This window comes from Anas platyrhynchos, chromosome 3, assembly GCF_047663525.1.
Source record: "Anas platyrhynchos isolate ZD024472 breed Pekin duck chromosome 3, IASCAAS_PekinDuck_T2T, whole genome shotgun sequence".
Classification (NCBI taxonomy): domain Eukaryota; kingdom Metazoa; phylum Chordata; class Aves; order Anseriformes; family Anatidae; genus Anas; species Anas platyrhynchos.
This window is the reverse complement of record NC_092589.1, coordinates 79,576,353-79,592,450: the sequence shown is the minus strand read 5'-3', so window position 1 is coordinate 79,592,450 and position 16,098 is coordinate 79,576,353. Positions and strand designations below refer to the sequence as shown.

At 36.7% G+C, this 16,098-nt stretch overlaps 1 protein-coding gene and 1 long non-coding RNA gene across 2 annotated transcripts in view; one reads left to right on the top strand and one right to left on the bottom strand.

The window, feature by feature from the left end:
- Positions 1–16,098, top strand: part of FUT9 (fucosyltransferase 9) — a 110,411-nt gene that overhangs the window by 40,243 nt on the left and 54,070 nt on the right. The gene's annotated exons all lie outside the window — the stretch shown is intronic.
- The window catches only part of LOC110353048 (uncharacterized), a 45,267-nt gene that overhangs the window by 13,895 nt on the left and 15,274 nt on the right, over positions 1–16,098 (bottom strand). The window lies entirely within an intron of this gene.

Here is a 16,098-nt window from a genome sequence, read left to right as displayed (position 1 = left end):
GGACATTTTTATTTAACAATGACACATTAAAAATTAGTCATCTTACCCCAAGCTAGGCTCTTTCTGTAGCAGTTTAGACACTTGGTAAGGGCAATTATGTCTTACAAAGAATTTAAATCATAGGCTAATTCATGTTGGAAGTGGTCTCAGAAAATTCTCAGTCCAATCTACTGTTTCTCAGGGGTTCATCCTACTGGGCCTTTAAAAATTCCAAGAATGAAGACTACACAACATCTCCAGGCAGCCTGTTCCATGATCCAGCTGTCTTCAGTGGAAAACTTTTCTCCCTGTATCTAGCCTGAACCTCCTTTGTTTCAGCCTATTCCTGTTGTCTCTCATCCTTCACCATTGTGAAGAGACTGGCACCATTTCTCAGTGACCATCTTGTAGCTACTAGGGGGCTTCTTTTAGGTCCCTTCAAAACTGCTTCTTCTTCAGGAAGTGCTGAGCGAGGTGAACTCCATCAGTTTCTCCTCACAGGGCAAGTGCTTCAGCCCCCTGAGCATCTTGGTCACTTCTGCTGTGCTTTCTCCAGATTACTGATACTTTTCCTGGGCTAGGGAGAAAGGAAGATGGGGAGAGGAGAAGGATGAGCCTCAAAATTGGACACTGTGTCTAGGTATTGTCTCAGGTAGAGAAGGATAATCACTTTCATTTACCTCTTGGCTCTGCTCCTCTGTTAATACAGCCCCCAAAACTGTTGACATTTCCTGCTAGGGCAAGTTGTTGGCTCACATTCAGCTTACTCTCCTCCAAGATCACTACAATATCTGTGTCCTTTTCCACAGAGCTGCTTTCAAGCCATTAAGTCTTGAGACTGTATAATCACAAAGGGTTCTTCGTAGGTGCAGAACTTAATGTTGTTGAATTTCAAAGGTTCATACTGGTCCATTCCTCCATGCTGTTTGGTACCTTCTAGATGACAGCTCTGCTTTCAGGTGAACTGATGGGTGTCCCCAGTATCATCTGCAAACTTGAGAGTGCAGTCCATTGAATCCTCCAAGTCATAAATAAAGATGTTAGAGGGCAGGTCCCCATTTAGACCTCTGTGGTACTCACTATTTACTAGCCTTCAAGTGGACTGTGGCCTATTTATTAACTGGCATCCGCTGAGTCTATCCAGCCAGTCAGCTTTCCACCCATATAGTTATCCACCCATACAGATCATGTCCTAATCTGCATACAATGAAGCTCTGAGAGACAGACAAATGCCTTGCTAAAACAGACACTAATTACAGCCACTGCTCTCCCCTTGTCCACAGATCCATCCACTTTACTATAGAAGTTAATCAGATTAGTCAGGTGTGATTTACCATCTCCCTACCTTGACTCTAGAATTCTACATAGTTTACTGCTTAGATCATATGCATTTATACTGCTAAAATAAGATTAAACAAATCCTAAACTTGGTCTTTCATAGTTCTAGAAATTTTTATTCACATTGTTCTTTGTAAACTCAGGACTCTTTCCCTCACCAACTGTTTTAATACATCAGTTTATACAGAAAATGAAATAAGAAAATTTCAAGTAATGGAAGTGTAGCATTATTTCAAAAAAGTGTTTCTGGCAGACTGGATGGCAACTGCATCATCAAGTATCCTGCCAGTTCTAGGCTGGCTCCTCAGTACAATTCAACTTGGCAGAGCTAATATGTACACAAAAGCCAATTAGCTATGGGTGAATTTTTTTTCTAGTTTTCCATTTTAGCTCCCATTAGAGAAACTGATCAAGCTCCCATTGCTTTTTGTGGAAACTAGGTTATGTCATTAGAATAATTCAGAAAATCCAGCATATCTCATTTGGTTTTGAGAAGCTTTGAAACTGCAAATCAAACTGGAAATTGGGTTGTTCTGAAAGGAGAGAGGAAGCTTTATTTGGAAAAAGACTTTTCAAAATCCCAAACTAACTCTGAAATGCAGCAAAGAGAATCTGATGGCCCTAGTGAAATAGGACTCCTACAGTATATTTGAGGTGTATTAAGACAGAAAGTTAGAAACTTTATTCATTTGAGGAGTTGCTAAGAACATTCCAAACATTATCACTAATTTCTATCACTTTATAATATCATAAAATCATAGAATCATAGAATAATAGGGTAGAAGATCATCTACTTCCAAACTCTCAGCCATGAGCAGGGACACCTCCCACTAGCCCAGGTTACCCAAAGCCGCATCCAGCCTGGCCTTGAACGTCCAGGGACTGGGCATCTGCACTTCTCTGGGCAACCTGTGCCAGTGCATCATCACCCTCTGAGTAAAGAATTTCTTCCTCGTATCTAATCTAAATCTACCCTCTTTTAGTTTAAAACCATTTCCCCTTGTCACTCCACAATCACTCCACTCCCTGACAGAGTCCCTCCCCAGCTTTCTTGTAGCCCCCTTTTAAGTTCTGGAAGACTGCTATAAGGTCACCACCGGAGCTTTCTCTTCTCTAGGCTGGGTAACTCTCTGTCTGGAGAGGTGCCCCAGCCCTTTGATCATCTTAATGGCCTTCCTCTAGACTCACTCCAACAGGTCCATGTCTTTCTTGTGCTGGGGGCCCTGCAACTGAATGCAATACTTCAGGTGGGATCTCACAAGATCAGAGTAGAGGAGGAGAATCACCTCCCTCGACCTGCTGGTCAAAATTCTCATGGTGCAGCCTAGGATACAATTGACTTTGTGGAGTGCAAGTGCACACTGCTGGCTTGCATTCATTTTTTCAACAACCAACACCCCCGGGTCTTTCTCCTCATAGCTGCTCTCTATCCATTCTCCACTCAGCCTGTATCTGTGCTTGGGATTGCCCTGACACAAGTGCAGGACCTTGCACTTGGTCTTGCTTAATTTCACATTAGTTTCATAGTCTCACCTCTCAAGACTGTCAAACATGCTTTAAAGCTTATAAAAAATAAAAATATTTATTTCCCATTTCTAATAATGTCACATACATGTGAAGTTAAGCTGCAATCAGAACGATGTTTCTAGTATCAGTGCACTATGTGCTATGATCCAGAAAGTATTACATAATTTTGGTACACTCTAACCTTTTCCTTCCTGGAAATCTCTGTTTCCACAGTCTGTTGAATATTTCAGCCTAAGGAAATATTGGACTAAGTAACTTTATGCTTATCCTTGTTAGTTTTCCTTACACTTAGCTAGCTGTAAATTCTATTCTATTTGCAAATGTGCATGTGCCATTTCCCCATTAAGACAAACTACACAATTATCTTCATAGGATCATTAGAACAGATACTAAGTTAAATTATTTGTGTATATACAGCTAATTACAACAGAAGCCAAAAGCTTATATTGTCTCTATACAGGAAAATTTTCTAGTTCTGTTGTTTGCAGGTACAAAGTGTAGGCTGAAAATGTAACTTCTAGCTCTGTTGCTCAAAAGAATGAATCATGAGGCTTAAAGACTCCCTTACAGGAAAATACGTCAGGAAATAATCTGTTTATCAGGGGGAAAATAAAGAGACTGACCTATAATACTCCCATATAAGTATGTAACAGGAGAGGGCTAATGGATACCATGTTATTTAAACTACAACAAAAAAAGAAATGTCCACAGTTTATAGATGGGCACATTCAAAATGGAAATATGAGACACAGTTCCAACAGTGAGGGGAAAATAACTATTGGGTCAATTTATGAAGGAAAGTAGTAGATTTTCTGTGCATCATACAACATTTTAAAATCAATGTTGGTTTCTTTCTAAAAGGTGTTCTGTAGTCAACCATGAATTATTGGACTTCATGTAGAAGTTATTGGGTGAGATCTTACTGCCTGTGTCACATAGCAGGTCAGATTAAATGACTGCAGTGTTCTCTTCTGGCCTTAAAATCTATGAAGTGATCAATGATCACTTTACAGGACTGCAGTCATGGAAAAAAGTAATGATTGCTTGTGGTCAAATGGAAAGGGAGACACCACGTGATCTAATAGGCCTATTCAGTCAATACCAGCCTATGGAGGCTCCCAATACTGATAATGCAAAATGTGACCATATTTAACCATCTTGTGTTTTCTGCATTTAAATTCAAGTTTAGTATTTTGTCATTTTCATTCTCCTGCATAGAATTTAATGGGTTCAGTTAAGATGTCATTTCATTTCATGGAAATAGAAACAAGTACTTGAATAGGGCTGATATTTTGATATATATAAACACATTTGATTTTCCTTCCCATAATTTATGATCACTGCTCTATTTTGCCAGTTTTCTGATCTGTCCATTTCCCCCTGAGTACTATTTCTCTGTTTTTCTTTGCCCCACATTTTGGTCTAACACATTATTAACAACTTTGCACTTATTCAGGAAAAGATGGGTGAAAAAAACAACAACAACAATAAAAATTATGATTGAATGACATCATACAGCACTTCTCACAGTCATGAGTTCAGTATGATCTCCTTTGCAGTCTACATAATGTCAGTAGTCTAAGAAACAAACAAAGAAAGTGTTTGTTTGTTTGTTTGTTTGTTTGTTTGTTTTTGAGGTTGGAATTAAAATGATTTATGAGATTCATTATGCTTTGCTTTCCTAAGTCTTTTGCATGTCTTGGAACACAGAGAAGTATTATTTTCTTTGAAGAATAAAATCAAGAATTAGTGTTTGATTGAGACAGAAAAACCTTGGAAATTCCACAGTCTGACTTTGTATTTGTTTTAATTAATTTAGCAGTAAATTAGCCTTTGTGATTTCCATGCAGTCTGCATATAAAAGATCACCAGAATACTAATATATCCTCTTGTCTTCTTTAGCTGTTCTACATATAGTACTTTGGTGAGAAATGACTGAACTCCTTTTGAGACATTTACTCAAAAACAATTCTTCCCATCAGGTCTATTGCATGGAGTTTAATGAAAGTGCATGCTTTAAAAAATATATATAAATAAGTTCTGCATGCTACATGCTTACTTTACACATGCTACAAACCTTCATTTTGATTTCATGTTGAATATCTGTTTCTCCCATTGAAGTGTAGAGGACTGTGACAAGATACTAGTGGAAAATAGATTTATATGTATATATAATTTCAGGAGAAGAGAGAGTGGAACATGGGAAGGAATATCTCATATATCTCATATTCCACTGTGACAGTATGTTGCTGGAAAGGGAATACTGTTCCTGGCTCAATTTCAGACAAAGACTTTGTTTAAAAAAGAAGTATAGGTACATTTGCTACCTACTGAGTTGATATCTTCTTATGTTTTATGATTCACAAATAAAACAAAATAAAATAAATAAATCTGAAGCAGCTGTTTAAAAAGATTCTGTACACTCAGGGGAGTTACTTTAAATAACATTTTTTGTCATGATGTACACTTGTAACACCACACCAAAATCATGTCAGTCTTTAAAGAGCTGACAATTCAGACAGATAATTTTTAGAACTGCAAGGAAAATGTTATAATCTTATTCCATGGCATTATGCCATTGATATGTGGATTAAATGGTGCTTAATAGTACATTTTGCTACAGTATACGGTGACAGTTCTTGTAAAGATTACAAGGTATTGTATGAATGTATGTTGTTACTATCTACATAAAGTGACATGTCATTGCACTGCCAAAGTAAGGTGTAGATCATCTGCTTGGTCTCACGTCAAAAAAATTCCCAGAAATCCATGAAAAGTTGAGCAGAATTGTTCTGCCTTCATTTAATCTTAATAAATCTTAATAACTTTTTCTTTCCACAACATGGAAGCATGGAGAAGCAATATGTAAATGCTGTCTTCATCCTGGCAGCTTCTGAACCAAAATAATTTAAATTCTGAAGGACTAAATTCAAAGAATAAAACATGCATTACTTGATGAATTTTCCAGACCTTGCTATGAGTTTTGTTGGTAAGTGTAACTTTTCATAACATTTTAAATAGTGATTTGGAAAAAGACATATTCATAGCTGTTGTTATCAAGAGTATCAAGAGAGAAATTAAAAACCTGGACCTCATGAAATATGATAATGTGTATGAAAGATTAGCATAAATTCATCTTGGAAGAAAAGGTATCTTAAAATTATTGAAGACAACATCATCCCAGATGAGGTTACTTAGAAAGGCTTTAAAAGTTTTGTTATAAAAAAAAAAAAAAAAAAAAATCCATAATTTGATTGTTATGATTTTTTAAAATCAGCTTCAGATGTGGGGTCAGACATCTAAATGTTGTATCTAAAAGACTGAGGAGAGCACATTGTCTCACTGTCTCACTGCATAATCAGTAGGATCAGGTTAATTGCTTTTACTTCTGAGCAGTTGGTTATAAAGAGAGTGGTACTCAAAGGAGAAAACAACATATGCATGATTATACACCATACAGAACTCCAGGACAATCATCTGGGTCATAGTGCTATTTCAGCTGATACTGTGAAGGGTATGCCTGTAGTTTGCACTGCTGTTTCATGTAAAGTTCCTGGCTCCAACAAGTTATCCATAACAGGAAGCTCTGTGGCAGCATCAGTTTAGCCAAGTGCCTGAATAACTAGAAGTGCAAATCAGAAGAGTAAAAACACCTAGGGATATTTTCTGCTATTGAAAACATCATACTGAGGCCACTAAATAAAGGAAAGAGGTGAGTCACATAGATGTTTGATGACTTGCCACAGATTTCTTTATTACAGCTGTCTAAAAAAAATGGGCTGAGGCCTTTCTGACCTTATTTCTCTCAAAATGAACAACATCACTCTTCTTCTCTCCTGTTTTATATGCTTTGTTGCCAGAGCCTTTGTACTCAGGCATTCAGAAGTGACTGTACTAAAGTGTTTTGAGCCAATCATATCGTGCCCTTTTCTATTGAGAGCGAAAAATTTACATTTTGCCAAGCTTCTAAAAGTAATAAACCTTAAAGTGAAAGGTAGAATGGAATGGAGGACACAAAGTCCTGTGTCAAGGCAAGTCCTGCCTGACCAACAACATTTTCTATGACCAGACAAAAACTATGCTAGATTGTTTCTAAATCGAGTTCTACCCATTGTAGTGAAGTCACTCTACAAGTATGTCCCAGTCTAGGCGTCTCAGAACCAAACTTAATATTCCCTAGGTTGCCAGGCAATATTGACTATCTTCTTGATGAACACTTCTCATCTTCCACTTCAGCAGATTCTCCCCATTCCTTCCTTAATTTTCCATGAGATTTAACAACCTTCTTTTTGGGTCTACTTGTTTGTATTTTTCTCCATAGATAATCTCCACCAAGCAAACAGTACCATCATCTCAGTGTTTTATCTTTCATTATCCATATAGATCCTGCCTCCTTCTGGCTGAGGAAGGACTCCCCTTTGAAGTCTCCTTGTAGATAAAAATATTGGTTTTAGGAGTCCTGTAAATGTATGTGATTTGTCAAGGGTAGGATAAGACAGTAAAGCATAGCATAGCACAGCACAGGTAGCATAGAAACATAACCTTATCAACATTCATGTATTCATCAGCTTCAGCTCTGATGCCTTCCCATCCAAAGATCATGGAATTAATATGCACACAGGGCTAAGGGCTTTAGAAAGTACCTAGAAATAAAGAACTATGTACTAGTGTTTCACATTTAAACTTCAATTCCATCTTCACATTCAAATAATTATTAGTGCACCTCCCTGGTTTTCTGTATGTCTTTTACCAGTACTCGCATTTACAGAAGACACTTCTTAACCATAAAAGAGATCAGTGCAGAAATTGATGTTGTTAAACAAAATTATAATTTTAAAACTGCTAGAATTTGCCCTGTACTACTGAAACAAATGAAGTTTCACCTTAGACTCTCCTGGAAGCAATTCTGTAGGCTGATTGTCTTTCCTGTGTCAGTTAGTAATCGGGGGAAAATGAAGAGAATTCAAGTTACGTATCAGAACAGGCCAAAGATTTCAGTGAGTCTGGGATGAAATAATAAATAAAGCTCTTTAACACATCAGTCATGGCAGTAACTTAATTCACATCATATTCATACAAATAAAGTATTCCACAGCCTCAGAAGTATTGATCTCACAGTTTTACAGAAATAGAGCTGTAAATAATATTTATTTCCCATGCAGTCAGATTATTTGAATATACTGGTAATTTTCCAGGAGAAAGCTATGATTGATAATTATATGTTGGTATGGTTGATTTGAATAAAAGCTTCGTTGTAAAAATATATGCAATAAAATATGGTGTAAATTAATTCAGAGCAGCTACACTAATAGCTGTTGTCTCTGGACTAGAAAGGAATTTCAAGAGCAGTGAAAAGCACAGCCCTAGATATAGAACACATTAAAGCACACCAAGCAAGCTTTAATTTTAAAGGGTGAGTGGTTTCTTTCTCTGTTGGTTACCCTTTGGCATGCTCAACTAATGTGCTTTCCTCTTTGCCCACCTCTTTCACTGTTGAAGACTTTTTCTGTTGGTGATGGTTGAAAATTACAAGTCTTTTTGAATAGTTATGTGGGCCTATTTGATAACAAGTCTAAAATAATTTTCAATAATCCACATTATAAAGGTGTCTTATGAGGTTAGAAACACGTATCTTATATGTTCTTATGTTTTACGCAAGAAACAGACTTTAGTAGGCATCAAGCCAGTTACAGTAATTCAATTATGATCTAAAATTAAACTCTGTCTATACTGAGAAGGTCTGATTCTGTCTTCTTTCTCCCCCACCACCATTTCTGTATATGTGTTTATCCATGCAGAGCAATTTCAGAGTGGATGTAGACCATCACAGTTCTAATGTTGTAGGCTGTTACACCAACTTAGCACAGCTGTATGTTGTTCCACAAAATGTAATATAATTAAAACAATCATGCGATAACCATGTTTGCATTATACTAGGTCTCATTCAATAAAAAGAGAATAAAGAACAAGACATACTATAATTATTACCATTTCTACTTACCAAAGTCTTGAGGCTTCATGTTTTGAGACTTAAAGTCTCACTAATTGTGAGATATAGAAAAAAGACCAAACTAAGGGTAGCATATATTTAGAAAAAGAATGAGAGAATTGGTTAAATAAAAGTCAAAACACCGTAGTAGAGACAGAAGAAATTTGCTATAGAACAGTAATTCATGTCTCATCTGAAAGTGCTTGAAGAGCTCCAAAGGCCATTTTTACAGACTGTTACTCTTACAAATAGATAGCCCAGATAAGCAAAGAATACAGATATGAATCAAATACAGCATATACCTGTGAATCAAAGATGAAGGTTCAGACCCTTATTCAATATGCACTGAGTTAATTGAAGCCACAAAATACATCAGTTTAGATTTAAAATACAGCATCAGGTCAATGGCACATAGAAACAAAATGGAAAGGTTTAAAGGTGATAAAAGAAGCATATCTTTTCCAGATGGAATTACAAAAACAGTCCAAAGAGGTATTATCCACATACAAATTGGCTGAAGCACTGACTTTAATTTCAACTCGAACCTCTTTCTGGTTATTGCTTTGCTTGTTTTTGCTAAACTCATTAGCTAGGCACTTGAGAAAATTTGCACTCAATAATTAAGTACTCAGTAAATTGCTCAGTCCCTGTGACGTGTTATGGCCCAGAACCAGATTTAAAAAGGAAATAGGATTTTGGAGTTTTTGAACAAATGCAAATGTGTTCTTGAGTTCTTTAATAATATGGTTTCAGTTTATAGAACTTGCTGGAACCAAAGTTTTTAGGCAGGTGCACACATTAGGCTTACCCTTTTTATCTCTTAATTCAGAAGGGTCCAGGCCTTGTGATTCAGCACCTAGGATTCCTTGATACACGAATAGCTTAATCCCTATTAGCAGCCATGGCAAAGCTGATTGTAGAATCCAGATGGATATAAACGTTCACAGGTTCAGGTTCTTGACCTGAATGAATATGTGAATGCATCCCTTTTCTAGTTCTTTTTACAGGAAGTAGTGCAAGCCTAGGTAAAGTTCCTTCTTTGGATCCTTTTTAGGTTTCTTTTCTCAAGTAAATTAATATAGGAAAAGAACACATATTATTTTAAATTAAATATTGTAATTGTAAAGACTTCTGTCTTGCAGAAAAACAGTGCTGAAACTACCTGTACATGCAAGAAGTATTGCATTACAAGCTCTACATGTCGTAACATTTTACTTTTGAATAGTATTGCTCAAATCAAATATTACTTCCAGCATTATTTCTTCTTTATCCTACATGCAATCACTTGTGCCTGTTCTTTAAGGACTATATCTAATTTGATAAATCGTTTCCTTGAAAAACCTCAGTGATCTGCATCACTCCAAGCCACCATATAGACCTGAAACACAATATCTATATAGCAACAAATTTTAACTTAGGAGAGAAATACATTTAAAAATAAACTGTAGTTATATCTTTTCCAGGAGCTATTATCAATTTAATTTTCTTCCTAAAAACTGAAAATTAAATCATGTTTTCTATTTGTGTTCGTTCTTTCTTTCTTTCTTTCTTTCTTTCTTTCTTTCTTTCTTTGTGCCTACACACACTCAAAAATGCATCAAGAATATAATTTTAGGAGGTAATTTTCCTTTTAATTCAGTGGGTGTTGAGTCATACACAAATGTACATTCTTCTTATCTTCACGGTGTTCGTTAGTAGTGACTACTAGTAGCATGATCCTTGGAAAATCACTTTCAGAGCAGAACCAGATCTGTCTTTTCTCCCTGTCTCTGTCAAAAGTATTACATGTACTCTCTGTCATCCCTAGTGACTATGAGAGAAGAAATAAATGGAAAGAAAGGGAAACCGAGAGGGGTTGGACTGTAAAAACAAGAACAGTGTTATTTGATTAAGGTCTACTGTACAAGGCAGTTGTTTGCAAGCATCTCTGTGTCATTACGCTGTGTTTCTCCACTGAGGTGCAACATCCTCATTATTCCATGCATTTCATGCTTAAAAAGTTTTCTGTTCATTCTAAGCCATCCCTGCTCATTTCATTCATTTTTAAAACCAAATTATATTCCTGTTGTGAAAATTTGGTAGCATATGGCTTACATGATGTACCTGTAATGGGCAGTATTTCTTTTTGAAGTACATGCTTGCCACTTAATTGTTCTAATTTTGTTGAAGCATGATCCTAAATTCTCTTAGGAAATCTGGCAAATGTAACTCATCTATCTAGGTTTTTATGCTGTATCCATAGCAGTAGGGTACGACTACCTATGCTGTTGATCTGTCAACAATAAGGATTCAAATCTCTGTGCCTTAACATCAAACTTGGAAGAGTTTTAAATCACATGTTTTAAAATCACAGAAGGTCACTATATTCAAAATCATTGATTTGAAACAGTAATCTTAAATGTTGACTTATGCAGAATAAGACATCTTGTTTTCCTTTAACCTGGCTTATTTTAATATTTTCATCAGTATGCAGTATGCCTGTAATCATGTATAATGTATAAGCTCTCTAAGTCCTCATTAAAATGTTGTTTTTTTCATTCCCCAGTAAAAGTTGATTTTTCCCATCTTGAATAATTCTTAGCCCATGCTTATATTTTGAAAACAAAATATCGTCATTACTTGTGAGGATGACCATCTTGTTATCCTTAATTTCTTGATGAACTTTTTAAAACTCAAGGTATATAGTTTAAAACTATGCAACTTTATATATACATATATACGAGGGGAGACCTCATCGCAGTCTACAGCTTCCTCGTAAGGGGGTGTCGAGAGGCAGGAGACCTTTTCTCCATTAACACAAGCGACAGGACCCGCGGGAATGGAGTTAAGCTGAGGCAGGGGAAGTTTAGGCTGGACATCAGGAAGGGGTTCTTCACAGAGAGAGTGGTTGCACACTGGAACAGGCTCCCCAGGGAAGTGGTCACTGCACCGAGCCTGACTGAATTTAAGAAGAGATTGGACTGTGCACTTAGTCACATGGTCTGAACTTGGGTAGACCTGTGCGGTGTCAAGAGTTGGACTTGATGATCCTTAAGGGTCCCTTCCAACTCAGGATATTCTATGATTCTATGATTCTATATATATATATATATATATATATATATATCCATCTTTCATGCAATATGAAATTATTTTCTGTTTTTGAAAAGTGATATTTTTCTTCATTTTACAATGCAGGTGCTTTTGCAAAGCATGTTATATCAGAAAACTGAGCTATGATACGGTTTATAACTTCTGGTAAAAAGTACATAGCTTTTCATTTTAATGTAAGTTCAGAAAGTATTCATGTTTCTAACATGACTTCTGAACATAGCTGCAATAAATATTTTCTTGTTTCTTTATTGTATATAATTGTACTTAGTTACATTGTCTTGTTCTTAGCATGAAAGTTAAGCAGTGCTCTGACTTGTTTGCTTTCAGGTTTTCATATTCCAAGGGGATGAATTCTATAATTAGATATTTTTTTATTATTATTATTTTTTTACATTTTCTACAGATAATTTAGTTTGTACATTAGTCATTATTTTAGGATAGTTCACAATAGTCTCTTAATTGTGCAGCCTGTGGTGAAAGCATGTTGTTGATAACTGAAACAGTGTATAAAAAGAGATCAATTCTGATAGCAAAATATACAGAAAGGCATATCATAGATTTTCTAGCTCTGAAACCAGAGAGAGGAAACACAAAGAGAAGAAATATAATAGCAATGATGACATATACTGTAACTTTTTTATTGTTATATGACTTTGTCTTCTTCCTATTTGTCTTGAACAAGGCCATCACAACTGCGCTCTCTGCTTATGTTTCATTACCCCAAAGGTCTATTGTCAGTCCTACACCATGAGTCTTCTGGTGTCTAAAGAATAGTCAGGACTCTGCAAGTTCTCTACTCAGCTCAACCACCCTCCCACACCAAATTTTTCTCCATTCCTCTTTTCAGTATGTTGCATGCTTCTCCTGCTCTATGCTGTTATCTCTCTTGAAATATTGCAGATCCTCTGGTTCCTAAAAGGAGCAAATGTCAAGTCATGGGTTGGAAAAAAAGGGAGATTAACCCATATCAAAGAATAAGGGAAAGGAGGGAGGGAGGGAATTAGAGCATAAGTGGAAAAGAAGTGTGTGCTTCCAAGATAGGGATAATTTGGACAACTTCCAGAAAGTAAAAAGAAGAAAAGCGAAAACACACATAATAAAAGAGGAATTAGGAACGTAGAAGGAAAGTAAATACACAAAAAGATAATTCCAACCATATTTTTTATTGGCTGGCAGAGAAGGACCTGGGAGTATTGGTTCATAGTTGGCTGAATATGAGCTAGTGACGTGCTCAGATGGCCAAGAAGGCCAACAGCATCTTGGCTTGCCTAAGAAGCAGTGTGGCCAGCAGGTCTAGGGAAGTGATCGTCCCCCTGTACTCAGCTCTGGTGAGGCCGCACCTCAAGTATTGTGCTCAGTTTTGGGCCCCTCACTACAAGAAGGACATCGAGGTGCTCGAGCAATTCTGGAGAAGGGCAACAAAGCTGGTGAGGGGTCTGGAGAACAAGGCTTACGAGGAGCAGCTGAGGGAGCTGGGATTGTTTAGCCTGGAGAAGAGAAGGTTCAGGGGTGACCTTATTGCTCTCTACAGCTACGTTAAAGGAGACTGTAGTGAGGTGGGGATTGGTCTGTTCTCCCACATGCCTGGTGACAGGACAAGGGGGAATGGGCTAAAGATGCACCATGGGAGGTTTAGGTTGGCTATTAGGAAGAACTTCTTTACCAAAAGGGTTGTTAGGCATTGGAATGGGCTGCCCAGGGAAGTGGTGGAGTCACCATCCCTGGAAGTCTTTAAAAGGCGTTTAGGTGTAGAGCTTAATGATATGGTTTAGTGGAGGGCTTGTTAGTGTTAGGTCAGAGATTGGACTAGGTGATCTTGGAGGTCTCTTCCAACCTAGATGATTCTATGATTCTGTGATAGTTACAATAATATTACATGTTTATATAGGTAGCATGTACAGACTTTAAACTCTTCAGGTGCACTGTGAGTGCCTTTCATTTCAAATATAATGTCTGTGGCAGTGGAGAAGATAACTGGAAAAAAAGAAAACAAACAAACAAACAAACAAAAAACAGATCTTTGTTGGCAACACCTAGGTATAACACTGGCTACAAGCACAATTACAGAATAAACTCGATGTCCTTGTATTAATTTTTTTGTTTGTTTGTTTGTTTTTTGATTTGTTGGCAGATCAAAAAAAAAAGTTAAATTTTCTTGTTTCTAAAGGCAGGAAGGGATTTTATCAATCATACAGGTAACCCAGGAAACAATAGTGTTAATTCCATCAGCAACTCACTTTCCCTTGACCGTACACTGAACCATTATTTATTTGTTACTGTTCTGGGATATCAGTAAGACTGCACCACCTTGTATATGCAAAAAAATAAAAATAAAAATAAATAAACAAAAACAAGCACTTAAGTCTTTGTAACTCTAAGCAGATATTACTTTACTCCTATTTTGAATAAGGTGGAACTGAAGTGTTGCAGAATTATTTTAAAAGTCTGTGATATACTTAGCAGATTTGGGTGTTAAATCTAGTGTTCTACTGAAATAGGTACAGCCCTCATTGATTTCAGTTCAATGCAAATGCAGTCATTTAAATCCTTCTGTAGATCCCAGTTGCCTATATCACACAAGATAAAATGACAATTTTACCTGAATGAAGGTTGCAGGAGTTAGTATACAGACAATTTTCTGATCTTACCATAGATATTCTCACTTATTCCTTCCTTTACTTTTTTACATTTCCTTAATATTTATTGAGGCAGAATCTTAGGATAATTCAGTTTGGAAGGGATCCAAGGACATTTCTAGTCAAATCTTCTGCTCAAATGCTCAAACTCAGGTCAGGCCAGGTTTCACAGGTCTGTGTGCATTCAGATCTTAAAAATGTCCAAGGATGGAGACCAGATCTTATAGTATCCTTCCAGTACTACAAGAAAGATGGGGAGGGATTCTATCAGGGGGTGAAATGATACAGGGGGTAACAGTTTGCAAATAAAACAGGATAGATTTAGCTTAGGCATTAGGAAGAAATTCTTTACTATGAGGATGGTGATGCAGTGGAAGAGGTTGCCCAGAAAAGCTGGAAAAGCCCCATCCCTGGAAGAGTTCAAGGCCTGGCTAGATGGGACTCTGAGCAATCTTATCTAGGGGGAGATGTCCCTGCCTATTGCAAGGGGTTTGGTCTTCAAATGATCTTCAAGTTCCCTTTAAACCCAACCATTCTAGGATTCTATCATTCATTGTTGACTTAGAGCAGCTTTGGGATTTGCTTTTGCTTCTGAATAGGGGTGCTTTAGAAGAACACAAAATCTGAATCACTTTCATCAAAAGTAGAATCACTGAGTTTGATTGAATCTTTAGATAATACTTTTTTTCTATCTTCCCTGATGTGCTAAATTCCAGTCATAGTTTTTTAGTGCCAGAAATTCTGGACCCAGGCTTGTCATTAGCAGGCAGGTCCAATACATGCTCTGTTTTCCCTCACTAGAGTATCCAGGGAGTTTGATCTCATTCAAAAATAGAAGAAAGTGAACACCTTTCTCCTGGATTTTTTCCCCTACGGATGTTCCTGCCAGAGGCTGTAATTCATATGATAAATTCGGGATTGCCCTTTTAGATACTAGTATCAATATCTTTCCATCAATTCACACACCAAGTAATTCCTTCAGTTTTTCATATCAGGTCAACAAAATCGTTTTTTTTTTTTTTTTTTTTTGGTTGGTTGGTTTGTTTGTTTGTTTTTGTTTTTGTTTTTTTTTTTTTTTTGTGGTTTGTTTGTTTTTTTGTTTGTTTGTTTGTTTTCCAAGTGGATGGCAATATATCTGTGGTCACTAGACACAGAGGTCTTCCACATTTGTCTTCATATGAATGACTAATTATGGTGAATGAATTCAGAAAGTCAGACACTAATTACAGGGAACATAGTTCAGTTCATTCCACAACCCTACACTCTGAACTTAGACTGAATGAAGGTTTTGCATCTTTCCTGCCTCATACACAACTTAGCATCATAGGTATACAAGATTCTTATGTATTCCTTGCCTTGTGTGATGAGGTTATCACTGAAAAATAAACCAAGTGATTTAAGCTGAGGCCACCCACTACAGCAGCCAGCACCACTAATTTATTCATCAACTCCAGTTTAACATTAATACACTACCAAGTTTGTAATTAAAAAAAATAGTCATGTTCTCTCTGTCATCTGCCTACAATAACTAACATC